Source organism: Cupressus sempervirens, chromosome 7 (assembly GCF_028749045.1).
Source record: "Cupressus sempervirens isolate cs-2001-9-10 chromosome 7, ASM2874904v1, whole genome shotgun sequence".
Classification (NCBI taxonomy): domain Eukaryota; kingdom Viridiplantae; phylum Streptophyta; class Pinopsida; order Cupressales; family Cupressaceae; genus Cupressus; species Cupressus sempervirens.
The window spans coordinates 326,965,133-326,980,229 of NC_143124.1; the positions used below are offsets into that span (position 1 = coordinate 326,965,133).

Here is a 15,097-nt window from a genome sequence, read left to right on the forward strand (position 1 = left end):
CAACAAGTAGTACATCTAAAACTAGACTAATACATAAACCTAACTAGGTACTTTTCTCTAAGTTTTTCTACATATAGTGATGCGCCCCCCTTATCTCAAGACATCAATCGATAAAGTGCTTCATTATCTATGCATCCAAGAGAGAAAGTATGCTATCTCCTATCTCTTTGAGGAATATGGTGATTTATCTCAACGTGTACCTTTTGAGAATAAACATTTAGATGCTTTCTCTCCCACTGTTTGATGTCTTTTTATAGTTTTATTATTGGTATCCCTTTCTAAAATCTTTTGATAAGAACACCGTATTTAGTTTTGAAAGTGTAATTTTAATCTTATAATTCATTTCGAATTCACAATATCCTTTTCACCATATGTGACAGAAAACATGCATTCTTTCCAAACGAATGCATGTTTTCTGTCACCTGGGGGGCATATGAATTCATATGCCCCATGATGCATGCTTGTTGCGGGGCCGCTATGGCGGCGACAACAATTGGCGTCTATTGCTGTCGCTGCCACAACGGCCCTACCATATTGCTATCCAAGAAGGTCACAATTATGATGCTAGCCCAGGCATTGCGACAAAATGTGCATTGCATGCATAGCGACACCGTCACAATTCCTAACTATGCGTCACAATTGCAACACATTTGGAAACATTGCGACTGCCAGCGGCGTTGACACTAGCGCTACCGCGCTGCTAGCACCATCGCGTTGCAATTTTTTGAAATTGTCGCAAGTGCGATGCCAGAGGATTAGTGAATGCATTGGCAGATGCTGATGACACCCCATCGCAATGTGTGGGGAAGCCGTTGGAATTGCAACAGGATCCGCAGGCATTGCGATGAAAATCGTGCCAGTTTAGTATGGTGAGATTGCGATGAATGAGCATCGCAATTACGACGTCCAGGGATAGACGTTGCAATTTGTGACTAAGAAACAATGACATCTGCTGTCGTCGTAGTGGTGACACATTTGCGTCACAATTGTGACACTTGGCCATCGCAAATCGATGCCAAATGTATTAGTGTATAACACCTTATCTTGAGTGTTCTGAACCTATATAGTATGGTTGGATGTCAACTCTGCATCTTATTGAAATGACCAAAGCTTACTTTTAATCCTTTGCTAACTTTCCATAACCTATTCAATGTAACATGTATTAACATAGGGGATTAATTAACTTTAAGAAAACAAATTCATGTGTTTTTTCCCTGATACTTTGGGCATGACATCATCTCTATCATGGCTATGTGGACTTGACTTCAACTAGATTATGCTCTACCAATATGTGCAACACAACACTAAATAAGTTACTTGGCACCAAGGTATAGTCATTTTAAATGCTTGATTGTATTCTTGGTTTCTTATAGTTGTATGTTTAGCCAAATTTCTTTTTAATCATTATAAAAATATAGAGGGAATTTTTGTATGTTGTGAATAAAATCTTAAGAAATTGTTATGACTAATAATGAAAAGCGGTGTGTGGCAACAATGAATATATTGACATATATGGAAAATAATTCTCTTGCAATCAGTTCATGACTGTAGAAACATTGTATACAATTTTAAAGCTTCCATGGACACTTTCTTCAACTAATGGCCAATCCCATGCTAAGATAAAGTGCAATGATATCACTATTCTATCTAAAATAGGAATCAAAGAAAATAGTGAATACAATCTTGATATTTTGGACTTGGATTTGAATGATCATAATGATGATATCTGAGCTGAACTTGCATTTATGCCGATCCTTAATTTAGTTGCTATAAAATAATTAAAGCTATGTGTAAAAGGAAAAAGTGGGTGATTTTCAAAGACATTTATTTTCTTAATTTATTTTCTTTGCATGACCACATGCTATATTTATCTCATTAAAGCTATGATTTGGTGAATTAAAAACATTAATTAAGAGGATTTATATTAAAAAGTAGTTTGTTGAATCTTAATTAAGAGCTTAACTAATAATTTTAGGGGTTATGGATATATTACTATGAATCTTAAGCATACTTAGCCACTCTCATCAGCTATAAAATTTCTTGTTATCTAATTATAGGGATGTCAGACAAGACAAATCTAATAAAGTTCATGAAATGGTAGGTCATGGTATTGGATATTTGGCATGCATCTATGCTACTTCTAAAGAGTTCAAGAATGTCAAAGATAACTGTAAGTTCCACCAAAACCTTAGGTTTGAAATAAAATCTAGAAACTTAGACATTCTTATTTTAGGATTTTTCTGCCCTCAATGTGATAATAATTTTTTAGCTTCCACAAACAAGGATGGAGATTATGTAATTTATCTTTACGTGGAGAAGGAAGACACCCATAATACAACATCAATATTAGAGTTTTCAATCAATACTTGTCATGCTCTATTTTCTCAACTTATTTTCCACGAATTGTCACAACAAGTTCAAGTTTCATGTATCAATTTTTTTTTTAATCTACTAAGGCAGGCAAGTAAAAGTAGTCTCACTAAAACAAAGTATCTGTGGATAAAGTGCCTAGAAGTTCTTCTACTTCATGAGAATAAAGCTGCAAGAGAGGCATTTTGTTCACAAATCTATTGCTTCACTGAGAAGAATGTCATGGATAGTTTGTTTGAAAATAACAACACATGCAATAAAAAAAGAAGAAGTAAATATTCTTAGAGTTTTAAAACACTCTTTGGCAACTACTAAGGATCTAGATGTCTTTGAGACTTTGTTAGAGATAGTTTCACAAATCATGAAAGAAACTAATGTTGATGGGTATTTTTTCTTTCTCATTAGAATTGTTGATTTATTAGGTTGAAAATACAAATATTGGCATAGGATTACAACTACTAGTCTAATCCATAAATCTATTGTGACTTTTCATCAGAAAGATGACATGCAAGCAATTCTTTCAAAATTTGGAAGAATTGAGGATGAGTTGTTTGAATACTTGCATACATGGCTTCTCGCACATCCAGTTTTGATAATGAATTTGCGAAGGTTATTTTGGGTATACCAAGTGTAGATCTTGTATGATAAATGGTTCCTATAGTCCTTCCAAAGCTCGTAGCACAATAACAAAATGACCATACATTGGCTACTTTACATGAAATGGTAAATCAATTAAATACAAACTTGCCCTATTTACTACTAGGATAGTGTCACAAGGTGCTATTATTTGTTCTTCTCCATTCAAATGCAAAGGAATTGGTTTTTTTAATACAATTCTATGAAGTTCAGACAAGGTCTAATGCTGGAGAGATTTTTTTCTGCAGTTTTTTCAGTTCTTCTTGAAGATCTTGTTCACTTCCTAGGGGATTCAAGAAGTGATGATATCAATAGAAGGTAGAGCTATTGATTTTTTTCTATGCATCTGCTAATGTATTGATAGGAGCTAATTGTTTGTTAACATTTTAGCTTGTTGCTATTGCTAGAATCTTAAATAGTTATTTTAATTTTGTATTTGATTCTTTTGTGATAAATGCCACTTAGAAATACAGAATATTAATTTTGACATCTTTCTCCTCTTGTAAGTTGGTAAGGTTTCCCTAGATGATTCAAGAGGTAGCACTTCTTGTCACTAGGTCAAGAGATCTTTTAGGATTTTTTAAGGAATTATTTTGTTGGTCTTCTTAATAGTATTGATGCAAAAAATTTATGCATTGATGATTAACTATTACAAAAGAAATCACTAGGTGTCTGGAAAAGTTGATTGAAATGATTGGTTCTCACCTTAGTTCTTTTGTACCAAAATTTATGATTTTACTTGTGAATACTATTCAAAAAGAAAGTCTTCAATACAAGGGCTTGTGTGTGCGACATTTATTTATTCAAAGGATTGCTCAATTATCTCCCATAAGCCTCAAACATGTGGATCCTTAGGTAGTGGTTGCACTTATGCCATGTCTTGAGAGAGGGCAACATCAACTTACTTCATATGTAGATAAAATGGTTGAAATATTAGAAGAACTTATCATAAAGAATAGATAGTTACTTGAGGAACAACTCTTAGAATTGCCTATATTACCCAACCTCTCCAAGCTAGCTAATGTAAATTAGATGCTTCAAGAGGTACATGGATCTTCATGTTTTTAGGAGCAATTGCAACATGCTATCGATGGACTAAACCATTTAAGTCTGAGTATACGGTATACAATAGCCATGGAATTAGCAAACCTACTAAGAGCCAAGAGGGAGGATGTTGAGGTCAACTCAGATTTTAATGTATTGAGCCTATCAATCAAAACTTTACTAAGAGGGTACACAAAGGAGTCAAGGACACTAGTTGGAAAAAAACTTAAATTGGTATGTATAGAGTGCCTAGATGATCTTGGAGCATTAGATCCTATCAAATTTCAGAAAACTACTTGCCAATGCTTTAAGATAGAGTGTTCTAATGATGATATTATTTTTGAGTTGATACACAAGCATCTTTCTAGAGTGTTTAGAGTAGCATTTGATACTACCATGCAAGATAATGTAGCTCTTGCCATTTAGGAACTTTTAAAACTTGTTAGCTAAGAATCTTTAGATGATAATATGTTTACTACCTCTGATGCCCAAGAAAATAACTTGAAGTCTTATGATAATAAAACTCGGGGAAAAGGTTCCAACAATGATGTGGACCTCCATAATAGAGGGGAGAAGCTTTAGAACAAATTTTTAGAATATATTAGAGACATCATTGCACCATATTTAACTTCAAAGTTTCATCTTCAATACACAGGTCATTCAACAGTTGCCAGGCCAATATATCAGCCATCCCTCTCATTTAGAAGATGGATATATATATGGATGATGAGATTGTCTTCATAGGAAACAATAATTAGGGCAAACATTTGTAATGCCTATAGAGGCATAGTAAGATATGATATGGAGACAAATCTTTATTTTCTTTCATACTTGGTTGTCAACATTGTTTGCTAGGTACTCTAGAGGCATGAAAATGTGTGACATAAGAAATTTCATCCATTCTTGAAGAGGAAACATCAACAAATAATGATGCTAAAGTTTGTAGAACTAGGCAAGATATACTGTTAGGAAGTAATAAATGTGGCCTATTTGGAAAAACAAAAGTTTGTATTCAAGTTGTATTCACCTTACTAGACAACCTTGGTCAGTGGGTTGATGATCTAAAATAGGAAACGATACTTACCAAATCTCTACTAGGTAGATGTTCCTTCTAGGTTGGTTTCATTTCCTTCAAGTTTTCACCATGGCTATGACTAATACAATGAATTAGGTAAGACATCTCAATATGGCTTGCTGGAAATTGTGTTAATAGTGAACAACATTATAGGAAATAATGTGACAGTGGTTTGTTTAAGGCTTGAATGTGTATTAGAGACCTTGCATACATTCATGGGATGTTGAAGACCCCTTGGTTGAGTTGGGTAAGTGAGATAAGGGAGATTTGTACTCAGTTTATGAAGACAAAAATGAAATCGTCATGTAGGCAAGGTTTTGATGATCTAAATACCTCCACAGCTACCAGGAGGCCCAAAGTTGGAAGTTTGAAGGCATTTCATAAGGTAAATGCATTGCCAAGTTTAGTTATAAAAATAAGACAACAACTATATAAGAAACAACTATAGCCATCAAGATTCACAAAATAGATTTCAGACTAAATGACTTTATAAATCATTCATTCGATAAGGGTATAAGTAATAATTAAGAGAAATAGACTTATTTTTGATAGCTTTGAAGATTCTTATCAAAATGAGGAGTATATACATGCTCACTTTTGGTGTTCTTAAATTTACCTGACATGGTGTTGTTTGTGATTGAAAGAAATTGTTGGACATTGCATGCCTTTATATTTTGAAGCAGCTACCAAGTTTCTATAAGGTTCCTATTATATTTCTCCATAAAGACCTCCATACCTTTCTATATTCTAAAATAGAGCTTAGTAGATTAGAGCTCTTTTCCTACTTGCACAACTTTTTTTGTTTGTTCAGTTTGGAAGTGCTATCATGGTTTAATCCTAGCTACCATATCAACTACGTGATTCTTTAACCTTTTGCAAGTTATTATATCCTATTTCTAGCATTCTATAAAGAAAATGACCTCTCTCCCCATGTATCCTAATTTTTTTTATGGAAAATACAAGGGATGCATGGAGGGATCTGTGTTTGACTAGTTGTTATGATTCTCAAGTGAATGACTTGACCTAATGTATAACTATAGGTCACCTAGTTACACATATGTATGTAGGTGTATATGTATTTGCAACTTATTCTTGTAATCATGGGGTATTTTCCTTGAAAAGTTATCTACTTCCTAGTTTTCAATTTCAAATATATAATTATGTATGAATTGCAAAAAATATTGTTATATTTAAGGCTCATTTCCTTGCTAGATCTCTATGGTACAAGATAATGCTTTTACCTTTTGTGTTGGGACTCTCTTTTTGGATATTTAACTTGAATTTTACCATAGTGATAGGAAAATATGTTAGAGAAATTGAATGAAGAGCATTTCTATTTGCAAGTTTACATTGTCTCATTGAATTGTATTTAAAATGCAGGCTACTTCCTTTACAAAATTTTGGGTATAAATCATCAATGTGCTATATGTTATTGTTAAACTTCATCCACAATGTCCTTCAATGATGTCAAGGATATTGGAAGGGAGTTCAAAGGAAATTGGTATCAACCTAAGGTACAAGTTCTTCCCTTGTTATACTAGTCTTAGTAGAGATAGGTTAAATACCATTTAATACTTAATGCCACAAATGTAAGATATGTTGCAGGTCAACTACAATTTGATACTTATTGCCTTGGATCTTAGTTCTTTCAATAAGGCACTTTTGGACGGTGCTTCAATACCTACTAGTGTGCATGATGAGGCATGTTGATGGATAAGAATTAATATGTAATATCCTTATAAAGAATATTTACAAGGTTATTTCAATTTTACATTTTGACTATAAGTCTCAAGTCTTTAGTTGTTTCTAGAAGTTTGTTTAGGGTGAAGGTTGACAACAATTCTTCACATATTTATTAGGAAAATTAAAAATCCAAGAATAAGTACCGAAGGGCATAGAATCTAATTAGCACGACATGCTCATTCTAGAATTGATAAAAGAGTTAATTACTATCCCTATTGGTCTCATTCGAGTATTACAATCCTGAGTAGGGGGTGTATCTAGTGGAACCTAAAATTCGTTAATTCTCTACATTAGACCTAAAAAACAATTACCATCCCTCTTGGCCTCATGTGGATCTTGTCATATAGGTGAGGGGGTACATCTAATAAGAGACCCATTTAAGTGTTGATGACTGCTAATTTGATCTTCTCATATGAGCCCTGATGCTGATTGGACCGATTTTCATTTTCCTTCCTCTTTCGTGGTCTTCTTGCCTTTATATATTCATGTTGAGTTCAAATTATATGATATAAAATTAATTTCTTGGGGATTGATGATCTTCCTCAAATGGACTTGTTCTATTTTATTTTTGTGATGCCTTCTGTTTTCATTTTTAAAGTCTTCTTTTAAAATCAGTGTAATATTCTTTTGTTATTGCTCCTCATTTTCTAACTTCTCTTCTATAGCCTCAATTTTTCTTAAATAAATAGTCCCCTACACCTTTTCATGAAGAGATATAATTTTACCAAATCAAAAAGTATATCCTCATTTGGTTTCTTATTTAGTGGCTTTGTGTTCCACATGATCAAATTAATTATTATAAAATGATAGTCTTAGTGTATCACTTAAATAGAGGCCATAAGATGGGAAGAAGTAATTTCCTACCATATTATTCATTCTAGTGAATAAGAGCACTTGCAAGATATCTTGAAAGTGTATTGTTCCTCAATCATAAAAGATTTCCTAATGCTAGTGAATAAGAACACTTACAGTCATAAAGAACTCCATGAAAAGTGAAGAATGGCATAAGAAACAAGTCCAATACTATCACCCCCCAAGAAACCTTAGTTTCCAATCCACAACTTTAGCATTCCACATAACCTCCTCAGTAATGTAACTAGCTAGTGACTTTTTTGTTAGGAAATGATACCCCACATAATCACCAAGAATACTATTAAGGATCACATAGAGAGTATAAAATAGCTATAATAATCCACTAAGTTGTATCTTTAGAAAGAGCAAGAAAGGAAAGGATTGTTCAAAAATTCCACCCTATTATTTCACTAAATAACACAATCAATGATTCTCTTATTGGCACATCAAGACAAACATATGAGAGTATTAGCACTATTAAGTTTCACTAATATTTCCACATTATAAATCTTTTTCTAGGATAGTGAGAAATGTCTATACTTCCTCCAAATCCTTCTTACTAGAAATATGACTCCATGGAAGATGGCTCAACTTTTAACAACACCCATGGAACTTCCCAACACAACAAGTAGCTAGTCGATCCTTTGTGTGATACATAAATGTTACCCCAAGATGGTTTTAGACACAATATTAATGTTTTTCTTTGAAAGTTTTTATACTCCCAATACTATAGCCTCAACCTAAAAGAATCATAGCCACATCAATCTTCCACCTAACACGTTCTCTTTGGAAATCACAGTTAGCTCTTTCCTTCATACCGCACACCAAAACTCTTCATAAATGTTAGCCAAGAATATTCTTGTCTATTGAGATGTCTACATGAACTTGATGGTAATTTTTGGCACATTCATTGTAGTTGAAGATCACTAGCTATAGCCTAGTAGTGCTAAAACACATATAAAGTGTTAAAACCTTACTAATCTCGCTCTAGTACCAAGCTCAAGATCTCAAAAAAATCCAGAGTATGAAACACTACCATTAGAAGAATATTTTATAGGAGATGCACTTAAAGATAATTATTTAAATGACTCATATATTGATTTATTCCTTAATGATAACTAACATCTTCACCAAACTAAGAGAATTTATGAAACCTACAAATAGTGCCACAAATCATCAATAAAATATGCAATTGGAACCATAATAAAGTCATTAAAGTCATTTTAATACTTAAGTTAATTAGAAAATAAAAAGTTAAGACTTCAACTCAATAATTTTTAATTTAATTTAATTTCCAATGTCACAACAAAGGGACATTACACAATAACTAAACTATGTATATTAGACCTTAAGCATTGAAAAAGTAAGTTCCCAAAAGATCAAAGTAAAACAAACAATGTTAAACTTTGTTAGTTGGAGCATCAAAAATTATTTAAGTTTCACAATGGATTGAACCTTAGTTGGATGAGTAGGGTAAATAAGTGATCAAAGTGGCCAAAATAGGATATAAACACCTACTGATTAAAGTAGAGAAAAAATGATTTCATACTTGAGATCATCTTGAAAGAGGGGTACAAAGTGGATACTAACCGCACTTTTTTGGGAAACATAATGAAGTCCTCTTGGCTCAACATAATAAGAAAATCCATTAGTAAAGAACTCTGATCACAATTACAAATTCTTAGGAACTCCATCAATGAAATATCTTTTTTGCTAATTATTAAGAACACTCCATTTTTCTCTAATCCCAACGAAAAAATCAACCTTGCTACTTATCAAAATGCTAAAAGCTACTCAAGGCTCTAATTTGCCAAGGTCTCTACAATATGGTTATTTACTTAAGTAAAGCATCTAATAATTATGCATGTTATTGGAATTTCCTATTCATACATTTTTTAGAAAATACAAATAAATCTACCTATACCAATCCTTGTATTCATGAAAATATCTATTATTCTATGATTATAGATAACATCAACATAAAACTTATTGAATCTTGCTTTAATTATACACATAGATGACCTTGCCCTTATATTGGTTGAATTGCCATGTTTATACATCAAATGAGAATGGACTAAACCTAGATTGTTGTAATGTGGTATTCTATGACTTAATGGTAGATCCAATAGTCACAAAATGTGCAACATGGATGAAGTTTGAACCCATAGACTAAAGATATAGACTAAAGTATGAAAGCCCATATCTTTCAGTTGCACTCAAACCAAACCAAACCAAACTCATTACTCAAATCTACAAAAACCATTCTACTTCATATCAAATGCTAGACAACAGTCAAATATATAAGTATACTAATGAAATCTATGATTAGTCTTCCACTAACTGCAATGCATCCCTAGTATTTGTCTCTTCATAGATGCTGGAAAACCCTATCTTCACTCCAATTCAAGAATTATACGATATTTCTGAATGAATCTTTTGCCCATTTCCTCTTCTACTCTCATTCATGCCAATCTTCCATGCTCATTTTACAATTTTTTTAATATTAGATCTAAATGCCATTGATGTTTTATTGGGTTCTTATTACAGGTGTTTATCATTTTTAATTAGTTAAGAAATGTCATTCTATTTCAATTTTTAACATTTTTTCTCAAAAATATGTCTTTACATTTATTTATTATTATTCTCTATGACACTTAATCTCTAGTGATGGTTTTTATAAATAATAGATTTATTTTTTAAAATATCTTAATTTTGATTAGGGTTATTGTATGTATATAATAATTATATAAAATTCTTTGATAACAACATATGCATGTTGCAATTTTTAATATAATAACTGTGTAATTCTTTATTTGTATATATTTAATAATATATGCATGTAGTAATACTATAAAATTCTTTAATTGTGTATATGTTGTAATTTTTAATAAACTAGAGATTTAATTATGATAATTTTTGTTATCCTATTTTCATAATGAAGACATTGATAAACATGGCCCCACATTTTCTTAGGTAATATTTTTTTAATATTAAATTAAATAATACAAGACCTAGTATATGATTTCAATACCTTTGAGGATTAAAGGACTATGAGAGAACTTATCTATGTTGGTTTTACACCTAATTTTAAAGGTATGCATTCCATTGACAATTTACATTAAAGAATCAATTATAATATATTTAGTATATTATTCTACATGAAAGTTGAAGAAGTAAAGAAAAATAACATGATTCACTTTTTTTCTTTTGTTGTAAAGGTGGAATTATACTATACATGAAATATAAGCTCCATGGTTTGAACCATAGGATGTTGATAATGTTTGTTTAATGTTGGAAGTAGGGGTTGACTAAGGTGTATTGATAGAATCTCAATATTAAGGTGGAGAAGATAATGAATGTGACTATGCCCTCCATGAAAGGAAATACTTTCTTTGAGGACTAAGAATCCTCTAGTTTTGAAGTCTAATTTTTATTCATTCATTTTTGTTTGGATGAATAATCATTAATGACTAACTGTTTAGTCATTTAATTAGTAATTTTTATTTAGGTGACTAATTATTAGTAACTAAATTTTAGTCACTTATTTAGTCATTTATTTGGTAGATTATTTAGTCACTTTTAATTGGTTGATCTTGTAATTTTACCCAATAATCAAACTAGTCACTTATTTAGTCACCTATAGTTGTAAATTACAAAGAAATAGTAGAATGTGATCAATTTTAGTCACATGACTACAAAATTTAGTGGTGTAACTAAAATGTTTAGTCACATAGTCACATATTTTCCAAATGTACTAGTGCACTATGGAAAACATGGTCATGCTACAAATATCTATAGAAGCAAACATTGTATGTAAAATTCTAAACCTAAGTTTACTGGTTACTATTTCTACTATAATAAACAAGGTCATCAAATACAAGAATGTAGGTCAAGACTAAGGAATACACCTACTACACCTAGATTTGAAGGTTACTAGTATAAAAGTCAAAAATATGGGCATAGAGAATTTGAATGCAAATCATAAACAAAACCCTACTGTCTAAATTAGAGGAATAAGAATTATGCACCTAATAGTACATGTTCCAAGTGTCAAAAGTTTGGACATCAAAGCAAGAAATGCAGGACTCAAATGCATTCAAACAATTAGACAAAGAATAAAGGCAAAGGCAAAGTGGACATTGAAAAAGTGAGAAATGAAATGAACTAGAAATGGACAAAGAAAACAAAAGATGGAAATAATGGAGCTAATAGAGCTGAGGTCACCCAATCCAATGGAGAAGGTGATCATGTCATCTCTAACTAAGAAAGAAAGGTATATATGGAACTATATACTTAATTGATACATCATACATCAGTTCCTTACATGATAATGTGCCAAAAGTTCATGTCCACATATAAAAAATGCATAAGAACATAATTGTGAAAGGTTGTCAGGTATAAGGAAATTGTCTATGTTGACCAAGCATTGCAACATAGATCAAGCATTTCAAGAATGATAGAGACCAAGTGACAAGGAAGATACTGAGCTGTAGACCTAGTTGAAAGGCATCAATATCAACTGAGATAGTTGGTTTCCACTCATCTAATTATGTAACCTTAATGGAGACCCTAATTGATTAGGAAGAAGGTATATAGTGAATTTTAAAGATATTATTTCATACCTTGCATTCAAATTTTTGAGAACACATAAAAATTCAATGATTTAAGCAACCTACATAGATTTCAAGAGTGATTCAATCAAGAATTTTGAATGAGAAAAGAGTGTGAATGAGTGTTGAGTATCCAAACAAGGAAGAAATTCAAACCCTATCCATTATCATGGTAGCTTCATCAACCACTGGAATTATCCAAGAGGTTAGCAAAATTCAATTGGTGAAGAATGACACATGTCCTCCACCTAAGTTTCATGCTATTCCAGAGATTACTATAAAAGGAGACTTAGTGGGTGCATCATTCTTGATACCACCTAAAGTCATTATGATCCATGACATTATAAGTTGTTATATGTGAAAAATTGGAGAATTGGGGAATTATGAAATCAGGGAAGCTTATGAGAAGTTGTATAATGAAGGAATCTTGAAGGAAAAATTTCAAATTATTAAGAGGAAATTGTTAACTCATGCCCTATAATTACCAAAAAAATTCAAAATTGAATGGATAAAATTTGTTTTGAGAAGAATTCATGACATGAAGTATTGGTTACAAAATGGACTAGTAGAAATCATGAAGAAAATAATATACAGGGTTACAAGTTATCCAACCCTAGATAAAAAGAAGACCATACGATGTTTGAGCTAGGAAGAAATTGAGGCTAATAGTGAGGCTGAGTGGAATGGACACGGTCTATCCATTAAAAACATTTCTAATCCACTAATTTAATTTTTAGTGAGAATCATTTCTCACAAATTCTATTAATCAAGTTGATTAAATAGTGTACCTTGTATGGTTGTGGATCAAGCGTGGAAGATTGTGATGAAAGATCATGAGTATGATCTTGCCAAGCTACAAAAGTTACAACTTGTAGAGAATTTAAAATTAATAAAAGAATTCAAAGTGTAAGTTTGAACCCCTAATTGTTTGTATTTTCTTCTATATCCTAATTTTTTTTCCAAGTATTAGAAACGTTGTATGGGTGCAAGAAAAAAAAGTGGTAAGGAAAATCAATAAGTATATGACTTAATTGGGAGAAAACTTTGAAAATGCAATGAATGCTTATTTTGATGAATTCAAGCTAAGGATGTAAAGGAGAATGAGATTTCTAGAAGAATTGGTCACAAAGTATTACAATGACATGTTTTCTTATTGACATGGATAATACATTTGTACAAGTAGTTAAGATGAGGAAGGCATGGTTACAAATATTTGAATATGAGATAGATAGTGATGTTGTAAGTGCAAACATTGATGCACTACTAAAAGAAGAAATAGATATTGAGGCATAACCTTTTAGAAGATATGAAGAAGCCAAAGAAAGAATAACTATGAAAATCAAGATAGCTTCCAAGGAGAAGAAAAGAAAGAAGATGATTGAAGACCTAGAAGGTAAACTAAGTACCCTAGGTAGAGGAAAAGAATCATTACAAATAAAACAAGGTCTTAGTGAAGACATAGAACAAGACAGTGCTGATAAGGAAGATGAAGAAGATGAATGTAAGAAAGTAAAAGCCCTATTTGTTTTCATACCATCAAGAAAGAAGGCTCAAGGAACATAGAATAAGTAGGTGGTGACACCTCCGCCACAAAATAAGCCAAGGACTAGGGCAATTAATAATGTTGAGCAGTCTATAAAGAAGAAAGTAGTAGAGTTTATTGGGCCTAGTGCTTCTAAAACAAGAAGAAGTAGATTGGTTAGAGGACCACCTATAAGGTAGGCTAAGACTATTGATGAGGTATGTTTAGAAACAAAAGAGTTCCCTAGGATTATCTAGTTTTAAATTTGTAAAATATGATACACTAGATAATGATGACATGAAAAAAATTGAGGAGGCTATGATAGAAATTATGGCAAATTTCCAGCTAGCACTTAGTGAAACAAAAAGATAGGTACTCAAATATCTATATGAGAAATTGAAAGGAAAATGATATCAGCTAGAGGAAGTAGAAAGATATATAAGGATTGTCATAAGATCAAATGGAACATTTTTGGAGAAGCATAGGAACACATTTGTTCCAAAGCATACAAAATTTTTGATATTGATAAATAAGGAGGAAGCCGTAAGATAGAAAAGTGAGTTGCCATGGAAGAACATATTTGGATTAACTCCAAAGAAGGAAAAGATTATAAAACTTGATGATGAATACAATAGTGGAGAAAGCTCAAGAGTGCCAAGTCCACAAGGAAACATATCTCCTATACATGTCGACACCCTTGACACTCTAGAAGTTGAGTAGTAAAGTCTCATAAACAAAGAGGAATATAATGAAGACATAGAAATAAATGAGAATGATAAGGTTGTTTCAGCACCTCATATTGAGGAAGACAAAGGATCAAATAAAGATGAACAGAATGCAAATGTTGTTGTCTTAAGCATAGATGCACCAACAAGAATAATTGGTGACACACCCTCACCAACTCCTAAGGTAGTGCTGAGCAACACTAATCTATCACTAAAAATGAAGAGAAAAGAAATAAAATATATTCCACCAAATATTGAAGTTAGTATGGATGAAATCATTGAGATGCCACAACTTGATCTGGAAAGTATCACCTTGGAGAAAATAATTTTACTACAAGAAATTTTGGTGAAGAAGAAGAGACAAGAAGAGCTAAGGAGAGAGAAAACATAGAAATAGGTATTACATGATGTAAAGCATATTTTTGTTCATGCTTTTGACATTCAAAATTTAGATGAAGAGATACCAATCATTGAACAACTTGTAAATACAATTGATCAAGTAAATGCTGAAAATTTAGAA

The 15,097-nt window shown here is 32.0% G+C and overlaps 1 pseudogene; it reads left to right on the plus strand.

The window, feature by feature from the left end:
• The first annotated feature begins 942 nt into the window (after positions 1-942).
• LOC149546747 (serine/threonine-protein kinase ATR-like) lies at positions 943-5,165 on the plus strand (annotated as a pseudogene).
• The last annotated feature ends 9,932 nt before the right edge of the window (positions 5,166-15,097 follow it).